Source organism: Gavialis gangeticus, unplaced genomic scaffold (genome assembly GCF_001723915.1).
Source record: "Gavialis gangeticus isolate Ggan-Ray unplaced genomic scaffold, GavGan_comp1, whole genome shotgun sequence".
NCBI classification, from domain to species: Eukaryota; Metazoa; Chordata; order Crocodylia; family Gavialidae; genus Gavialis; species Gavialis gangeticus.
This window is the reverse complement of record NW_017729032.1, coordinates 263536793-263546830: the sequence shown is the minus strand read 5'-3', so window position 1 is coordinate 263546830 and position 10038 is coordinate 263536793.

Here is a 10038-nt window from a genome sequence, read left to right as displayed (position 1 = left end):
TTCCGCTCCAGGTGACCCAAGGGGCCAATCAGGACATGGGGGGTAAGTCTCTGGGGCCTGATTGGTATGGAAAGGGAATTCCAAGTCCTCCAATCATCTTTTACCCCTTCAAAACCCCTGGGCCAGGTCACTGCCAGCCAGCCCGTCACACATCCTTCTGGTGTGACTACTTTTTAGGATCTGGGAGCTACGTGATAGGAAACTAGTGATTTTTGTTTCCATGTTTGTCCATCTGAAATAAGCACCATATCTTTATTGTGCAGCTGTGGTAACTCCCTGGAACCCCTGTCATAGTACCATTTTTGTTTGAGAGTGTCAGTTTTTTTAATATTTTCACATCTTACTTTTTATTCTGATGAGCATCCACAAGATTTGGCAGCCTAGTTTTGAGTTTCCTGTTAAATAGCATTTCTGCTGGGGACAATCCCTTGTTTCACAGGTGTTGCCCTGTAATTAAAGTGATAGGTAAACATTAGTGTGTGAATTTGTAGCTTTTTCCAACAATTTCTTCACTATTTGTACTCCATTTTCCACCAGACCATTGGACTGTGGGTATTTAGGACTTGAAGAGTGACGGAATCCATATTTCTTTGCAAACTCTTTAAACTCAGAACAGTTGACTTGAGATCTGTTGTCTGTTCTCACAATCTGCTGAATCCCATGTCTAGCAAAAATCAGTTTGATTTATGATATGATTTGCTGTTGTGCTTTCAAGCAATGCAGTTTCAGGATAGTGAGAATAATAATCTAACACTAATACTCATGCAAGCAGGAATAAATAATGTAAGTCAATGCTCACTTGATACCACAGAGCTCTGGGCTCCTCCATGACTATTATGGGCTCTTTTCTTGGTGCTGATCTGTACTTTAGGCATGTTGTACAAGTCTTTACAGTATCTTCTATGTCATTATTTATGTTGGGCCAATATAGAGCACCCCTCACTCTCGTTTTGCATTTTTCAATGCCTAAATGCCCCTGTTTAACATGTCTTTCTTTAGCACTGCTCAAACAACAAATCATGAGCCTTTCAACAAAATGCCATCCAGTAGTGACAGCTCTTCCTTGAACTGAGAGGAGGAGCAAGGTATATGTTTTCCAGGCCAATCATCACAAATAGCTGTAATCACTTCTTTGTAATGTGGTGTCCTGAGCAGTAGCTTCTGCAATTAGTGCCCACATTTTATCTGCGACAGGCATCATGCTTTTAATTAGATTAATATATACTATGTCTGAGTCTGGAGTTCTGTCATTTTCTGTTGTGTCATATGCTCTGGACAATGTATATGAAATAAGTAGATGTTTTCCTGCTGTGTACTGTATGTCTAGATCATACATTTGTGGTTGAAAGAAGTCTCTGTAATCTGGGTGGCATGTCTGATATCCCTTTCTTTGCTATAGTTACCAAAGGTTTATGATCAGCTTCAGTTATCAAAGGCTTCCCATAGATGAATATATGAATTTTCTTGCAGCTGTATACCAGAGCTAAATTTTCTTTCTAAATTTGTGCATATAGATACTGACTTTGGTGGGAGTATTTGGGTCTCTTAATTTTATCTTGTACTCTGTTAACAGTTTTCCTATGCCTTCAAATGCATCATAAAACTCTTCTTCTGTGTTCTTGCTTTCTAGTCCTTCAATGGCAACCATTCTCTTAATCAAACCTATAGTTTTACATGTTTGCAACCCAATAGTTGGCACTAACTTTCCTAGGACTGTTACAAACTGAACTTTTACTATATTACCCTTAGTCTAACATGCAGTACACAAATACCCTTGGTTGCAATCATGTATCCATTATATGCTCTAAGTCTCACTTTCTTATTCTATTAGTACACAGGTTTAGTTTTCATTTTTTCAATAATGTATTCTGGTATTACATTGACCCGTGCCCCTGTATCTAATTTAAAAGTTACCATTAGTCTATTGGTGTCCAGGGTGATTGTCCAATCTTCAGAATAACGAACTTCTTCTTGCATTGTGCTAATGAGGAATTCATCCTCTTCCTTGTTGCATAGAGCATGTACCTGCCATTTCTTATGTGGAACATCCTGCTCCTTTTTGTAAACTCTTGCAAAGTGATTGAATCTTTTGCATTTCACAGATTCACAGAAGTTTAGATTGCCGTGTTTACCAAATGCAGGGCATTGTATGAGTCTGTGCTAACCGCAACTGCAGCAGACCATTGTTTCTTCAAGCAATTCTCTTTGACCTTCACTTGCCTGCTTCATAGTGAGATCCTCCTTTCTGTACTGTTTGCATATTGCCTTAGGTTTTTGCAGTCTTATAATCCTGTCTAGTTCAGCTTGTTCTGCTTTTTCTTCCAGCTACTGTTTGTATTCTCAGCTGCTTGGCACATTCAAACTGTCTTTTCCAAATTAAGCTCAGGATCCTGTAGCAATCTCCTCCTAAGGCTTATATCCCTTATACCTAATACTATTTGATCTCTGATTGTGGACTCTTTTAGGTCTCCAAAGTTGTATGTCTGGCTCAACAGTCTGAGGTCTTTGACAAACTCCTCTATTGTCTCACATTCTTTCTGCTGTCTCATGTGGAAATTATACCATTCAAAGGTTTCAATTTGTTTGCATACACAATAGTCCTCAAAAAAAAATTATGATTGTGCCATAGCTTTTCAGTTCTACTTCTCACAATTGTAGGCTATTATAAAGAGGCAAATGTTCTGGACCTGCTATATTTTAAAAAATAGATACTTTGAGTGAATCTTCCTTCTCTGTAGCTCCACTGGCTGTCATATATATGGTGAAGCTCTGCTTAAATTTCTTCCAGTTTTCTGCTGCATTGCTAGAAAGCTTTAACTCCTCTGGAATTCTGAGATGCTCTATTTTTCTATCTTTCTTCATATCCCAATCCTGGTACCATGTGTTATTCTCAAAAGACCAAGGAATTAAACTTATAGAATCATAAATCTTGTTTACTCCAAGAGCTGCCTTAATCTACAGATCCTCTGTTCCCTCCTGTAATCCCCTGGCCAATTTACCAACATATACATAACACTCTTGAAGGTAGCCACACACTGTTCACAACCACTATTTTGGCAAAATATTTATTGGTATACTGCCACAGAAATTAGTAAGAGTGTTTATATCATAGTATTTTTGTACATAAGTAGGAAAGAAAAATGAGATTGTGAAGGAAATCTAAAGAAGTCTTTATATACATGGATGGACTAAAACTGTTACATCTCTGAAATAACTTCTCTAAAAGATACGTATTGAGTGGTCATGTAGTCAGTTGTTAGAACTCATTTGGAATTGCATTTATAGTTGATTTCTACCATTACTACTTCTAAAACCTTGCTTCCAGTCCACACTAGTACATATACTTTCACTACAACCAAAATTATCATGCAAACTGCAAAAAAAACCCCAAACAGTAAATGCTGACAACTAACTTTCAGGGATATAGATTGTAGCCTAAGGGCATAGGCAGTCAAAACTCTTGGGGTAGAGGTGACATCTTTTATTAGACCAACTAAATAAGTTGCAAAAGAAAAATTTTTTGCAAGCATTCAGGCACACACGCCCATCATCAGACAAAAGAGAATTCAAAGATGTCAAAATATCTCTTAGGTAGAAAAGAAACTTCATCATGCAAAGGGGAAACAAGAGATGGCAGGGTTTCTCCTAGGTGGAAAAGCCAGTTTGTAAAAAGCTCATCTGTGAGATTGCAAATGAGGACTAGACAAAGGCTGAAGCAGTCAGGTTACCTGAAGGTGTCAGATGGCAGGCAGCGTGGTGAATTTGGTTTCTTTCTTGTTTGTTCTTGTTCACTAACCTTAGAATTCATTAATGATGCCATCATTGGTAGTGGATGCTAGCATCTTTCAATAAACTTTCTGTGCTTGTCCCAAAATCATTTTATTTATAAAGGCAAACACTGCAATAGAGCACTTTTAGCAGAATAGATAAAATATGCAATCATAAATTTCCTCCTTGCTCCCCTCAAGTACTACACCTTATTTTAGCACTCATTAACCCCTTCTATCCGCAAGGAATTAACGTGGCACCATCTATCATTGTGATTACTATGCATATACTACATTCTTCCATCAGCTTCTTTCCATCTTGACTAATTGAGTGCTGCCCTGAAACATTTACAATCCATTTCCAACTATGTTTGCACAGTGCCTAGTACAATGACACCCTTACACCACATTTACGGCTTCCGGAAGTACAAGAATGCAGATTTTAAGAAAGCAACAAAATTGTCCCATGAAATTTTAATGTCAATGAGTGTGTAGGTGTTGTAAAGGGTATCCCTATTCTTGTCAAGGAAGAGGATTAAAATACTGTTAAGCATTAAAAACCCAACAACAGTTATATCCTGTTTAAAGACACTTGGTCCATTTTAACATTTTGTATTTTGCAGTTTTAAATATGATTTAGTTGGCTTGCTGAATTTTGTTTTTTTCCTGAAAGATTTCCAAACAGTTGTGAAGAAAGTCCAGTATTTCTTTACACATCTATCTTTAAACTTTTAGCTGATACTTATGCCCTATGCTTTAAATTTGGGATTAATGCCTTACCAAATATCTTGGGGTTTCAAACTTTTGGGGTTTCAGAAATTGGGGTTTCAAACTGAACCACATTTCTTTTCGGCAAAAAGTTTGTTGGTAGTCTTGATTTTTTTTCTGCTATTAATATTGTTTGTGTTCTTCTGTTTCTCTTCCTGTGTTTAGTTACAGAGTCAGCCTGCCATACTCTCATCACCAGTGTTCCCTTGAAACCATTTGCTGTTTGGATCTTCAGTGGCATTGCCCAAATCTGGATTTCTAAGAATTTTTCTTGCTGATATTATGCTGAGTCAATTAATGTCCTTTGAGACCACAAATGCACAGGATCATAGAAAAGCAGGGATGGAACAGACATCACAGGGTCATCTTGTCCTGTCCAATGCAGGATAATCCCTGATCAAGCCATCCCAGCCAGGTGTCTGCCCAACCTGCCCTTAAAAATGTCTAGGGTTAAAGAGTCCACAACTTCTCTAGATAGCCTGTTCCGAAGCTTGACCACCTTCAGTCAGGAAGTTCCTAATTATCTCCAATCTAAATTTCCTCTGCAATCTTGAGGAAATTTGAGGCCATTGCTCCTAGTTCTGTCACCAATAGCCACAGAGAAAAGCCCCTCTTCATCCTGTCTATAATAGCTCTTCAGGTATTTGAAGATTGTTATCCAATCACCACTCAGTCTTGTCTTCTCCAAGCTAAATAATCCTAGCTCTTTTCGCCTTTAGTCATAAATCTTGCCCCTAATACTTTTTGTCACTCTGTGAAGGACTCCTTCCAATTTGTCCACATCTTTTTTGAAGTGTGGGGCCCAAAGCTGGACACAGTTCTCCAGGTGAGGCCTCACCAGTGCTGAATAGAGAGGAAGAATCACTTCCTTTGATCAGCAAATGACACTCCTGTGAAAACAACTGTTGGCCTCTTTTGCAACAAGAACATACTGTTGGCTCATATTCAGCTGATGGTTTCCTAAAACCCCTAGATCCATCTCTAAAGTACCACAGTCTACCCAGTAATTCTCCAGTCTGTTTGTGTGCATGCAAGTATTTTGTCCCAAATGCAAGACTTTGCACTTCTCCTTGTTGATTATCATCTGGTTGATTGTGGACCACTTCCCTAGTTTATCTGGGTCATTCTGGATCCTAGCCATGCCCTCCAGAGTGTCTGCAACTCCATCCAAATTGGTGTCTTTTGCAAACTGGATAAGCATGTACTCAATCCTATCATCTAAATTATTAATGAAGATGTTGAACACTACTGGACCTAGGGCAGACCCTTGGAGAACCCCACGTGATAACTCCTCCCAAATAGAAATTGAGCCATTGGTGACTACTCATTTAGGATGATGATTTAACTAGCTATGTATCTACCTGACAGTACTTTCATCTAGTCCAGAGGTAGGCAAAATACAGCCCACAGTTCCTAATGCACACTAAGTAAACAGCATTGTTTTTAAATGACACTTAATGCACGTTAGCTAAATAACATGGGGCATTTGTGCACATGCTTGCGCCACAGCATTAGACACTTTTAAAAGCACCCGGCGCTGCAGCACATATAGTTGTATAAGCAGCCAAATACACGTCAGCGCTGAGAAAATGGCGGTGTCGTGCTTTTGAACTAAAATACATTGGAGGTGTTTTAATTCAAAAGTGCACTACCACCATTTTCTGCATGCTGATGTGCATTTCGCCAATCATACAGCTGCATGTGATGCAGCGCAGTGCACATCAGCACCCGTGCAGAGCAGACTCAGTTAATTAATTAGTTCCCTATTTTGGTCAAGATGTGCTTTGTTCTATTCTCTTATTTTATTCTGAGGCCAGTAAGGGGTCTCCACTTCCCAGCTTGAGTGAAAGCTGCCTCAGATTTGTTCTACATGTTATCCACTTCTTCATGACCCTAAAGGGTTTCAGTAGCCAGGAATAGCCATAATGTACAGTTTCTCTGATCATGTCCCATATGTCAGGTACAGGAAGGGAAATTAGGCTTGTCCTGTGTTAAGTTTTTACCTACCATTCAGGGATACTTCTTCTGTCAAAGTCATTCTCTGAAGGCTGAATCTACGGTATTGTTTTTTTAACCCCTTTGCCATTTGGAGGGTTCTAGAAAGGGTCACAATGCAGCAGAAAACCCATGTCTTCATTTAATTTATTTATGCTTGAAATAATGCATAGGTGCAATTGTGAAAAAAAATCCATGAATGAGAAGCAACATCTCAAAATTAAATATCCCCTTTAAGGAGCAATAGCTATCTTAATTATTTTTTTGGATTTTATGCCTTATAGTCCTTACTTAGTATGGCAAAGTAGTCTGCATGCTTTCCACTTTCTTCCCCTGAAAAAATAGTGATGAAACATTCCCTGTGGGTTAATTAATTAAGTCTGCTCCAACGTGCCAGATCTCTGGCGCGCCCCGACACAAAAATGTATGTGTATAAATGCCCTAGGTTTTTTTTAGTGATGCTTTAATAAATAGTAAAATAGGCTAATGCACATTAAAGCACATATGTAGATGCCCCCAGTGTTTTTTTAAATGTTTTGCTCTCAGCAACCACATCACTACAGTGGGCATATCTACACATACCGCTATGGTGCAGTTGTTACTGCACTGTCATTTAGTACTTCCTGTTGGAAGTACTAAATGACGGCACAGTAACAGCCCATACTGCACTGTGCACACTGCATATAGTTATTTTTAGGCACTACATTGCTGTAGCGACCCACTATAATGGGGAAGCATGTCACTGCAGTGACGTAGCTGCAGTATTGTGGTTTTTTACTGCAGACACTACATTGTTATAGCACACTGATACAGCAAAGTAGCATCATATGTAGCACCCAGCATGTGCTTTATACAAGCATACTTTAGTCTCTCCCATTTTAATCTCCCCCAAACCTATTTTCCTATACTGGCTCTGTCCCATCTCTATTTCATCTCTAAACTCACTAAACTTTCTGGAGTTCCTTTACTCCAAGTTCATCCTAGACTTTCTGCAATCTGGTTTCTGTCTCTTGGATGCCACTAAAACAGTTCTTACAGAGTTTCTGACCTCTTCCTAGCCAAAGCTTTGGAACAATACTCTGTCTTCCTCCTCTCTGACCCATCTGCTGTCCTTCAACAGTGCCAGCCACATTCTTCTTCTTGAGATTGTGTTTTCCTTTGACTTATGTGGCTGGCTGTCCTCTGGCTCCCCTGTATTCTAATCACTTATAATCACTCTTTCACTGTGTTCTTTGGAGCATCTTCTCACCAGTTTCCTGCAGGAGTTCCACAGCACACTGTCCTTGATTCCCTTCTCATCTCCCTTGAAACCTTACCTCTAGGAATTTCACCCACAAATGCAGCTACCATCTGTATGCTGATGATTCACAGCTCTGCCTTCTTTTGAAAACCTCATCCTGTCTCTCTGATATGGATCTTCAGCCATCAGTTCTAGCTTATGGCTGAAATGGAGATCTCCCAGGTCTCTTTTGCCTATTATTGCAGACAATCTGTGCCCACCACCATTCTGGCTTTCCTCTAATTTGAACTTCTCTAGTATCCTGGTTCTGTCTTAAACTTCTGCACAACACTACTAATATGCAGCCTTTTTTATGTATTTACAAAGGTATAACTCTCCTTATCTCCCACATAAACTGTGGCAACCTCTTTCTTTCTGGCAAATGCGGCCTTTCCCCATTCTTACCTATATAAATTGATGCTGCAACGATCATTCTCTGAAGTCTGCTGCCTGGATCAGGCCACCCCTCTGCTAGTTCCCCTGTTCTGTCACAAGCAATCTGACTGGCTTCATTTCCAAAGCTCTTTGCAATCTGTCCCCATCCTACTTATCATATCTAATTTTCTACTGTACTCTCTCCTCCTGTGGCAGGTGAACCAGAATAAGATATATTTATGCATGGTAAAGCATTACAACTGCATACACACTACAGATTTTATAAGCAAAGCTACAACTGTGCCAGAAAGACTTTTAAATATAGACCAGGCCTGAGACAAAAGGCAACATGTGGATTTTGATAGAGACACGGAGTGCAGGGAAACAACTGGACAATATTGGTCAGAATGACAGGTAGAGATCTCAGCATACTAGCTGCTATTTTACTAATCCACAGTGATTTTGTTCCTGGGGGTGTAAAAGGGTTTGGCATCACTGGAGCTTGATTTTCTAAATGCTTCTCTTATCGCAAGTATTTGTTTAGCGTTGCATAGGTGACTGCCACTTTTCCAGTAAAAGAAATTTCTAGCTATAGTTTTCGTTTTCACTGTACTGAAGACTGACATGATAATTCCAGTAAACTTTAATGCAAAGCATGATCTTGGTCTCAAATTACTTATACGTCTGAACTGGACTGAACATGTCTCTTATTGGAACAGCTACACTAACAGATGTTATCCCTTGTGTAATTTCCAAAGACAGTCACATTGGTTGATATTTGCAAATTGTAAAAACAAAATCAATGATGTTAAAACAGTGGCTTTATGACAGTCTTAAACTTTGAAAAAAAATTAAGTACACTTGGAGCAGCTAATTGCAAATCACTTAAGCAATAAGTATCTTTGATGCAATAATCATGCTTATTTTCAGGCATACTGCCTGATATAAGAACTTTCTTCCAGGAAGTTACTTCTACTTCTCAGAAAAATATGCATTCTACTTAGTAGTTGCCTCTCTCTTAAACAGGTGTGAATTGTAATGAAGGTGGATATGTAGTGTTTCCATTTGTTTCTGCCATGGTGATGGTGCCCCAAGTGGCACAAGTTACTAGTAATCTAACAGTGTTTCTTTCTTTCTTTTGTGTTTACATCTAAAGCCAAATTATATTTAAATGTGCCATCAGCAGATTATACACATCCATATAATGCGTAATTTCCCGTGTTCTCCTGTGATGAATCTGGTGCTGGCCACTGTCAGACGAGATACTAGCCTGACACAGTTCTGAGCCAGTATGGATGTTCCTGTGTTTCTTTGACTTCACTAGGAGCATTTTTACACATGTTCTGGGTTGGGGGCACAGAAGACACATTAATTAGAGCAACTCTCAGCCGCTCTAATTAAAACACCCACAGCAGCATGTATACACCCCAGGGTGCTGAGGGAGCTAGCTGGGGTTATTGCAGGGCCCTTGGCACAGCTTTACGAGCACTCGTGGTGCTCGGGCCAGGTGCCAGATGATTGGAAGATAGCTAACGTGGTCCCCATCTTCAAAAAAGGGAAGAGAGAGGACCCTGGGAAACTTTGGCCCGTCATTCTTACCTCTATCCTTGGGAAACTCTTTGAGAAGATCCTCAAGGAGCACATCTGCGATGGGCCGGCTTCAGGGATGATGCTCAAGGGCAACCAGCACGGTTTTATTAGGGGCAGGTCATGTCAGACCAACCTGATTGCCTTTTATGATCAGGTCACAAAGGCAATGGATGCAGGTGTTGCCATGGATGTAGTCTTTCTAGACTTCAGCAAGGCCTTTGACAGCCTCCCACCCCATCCTCCTTAAAAAACTAGGCAACTGTG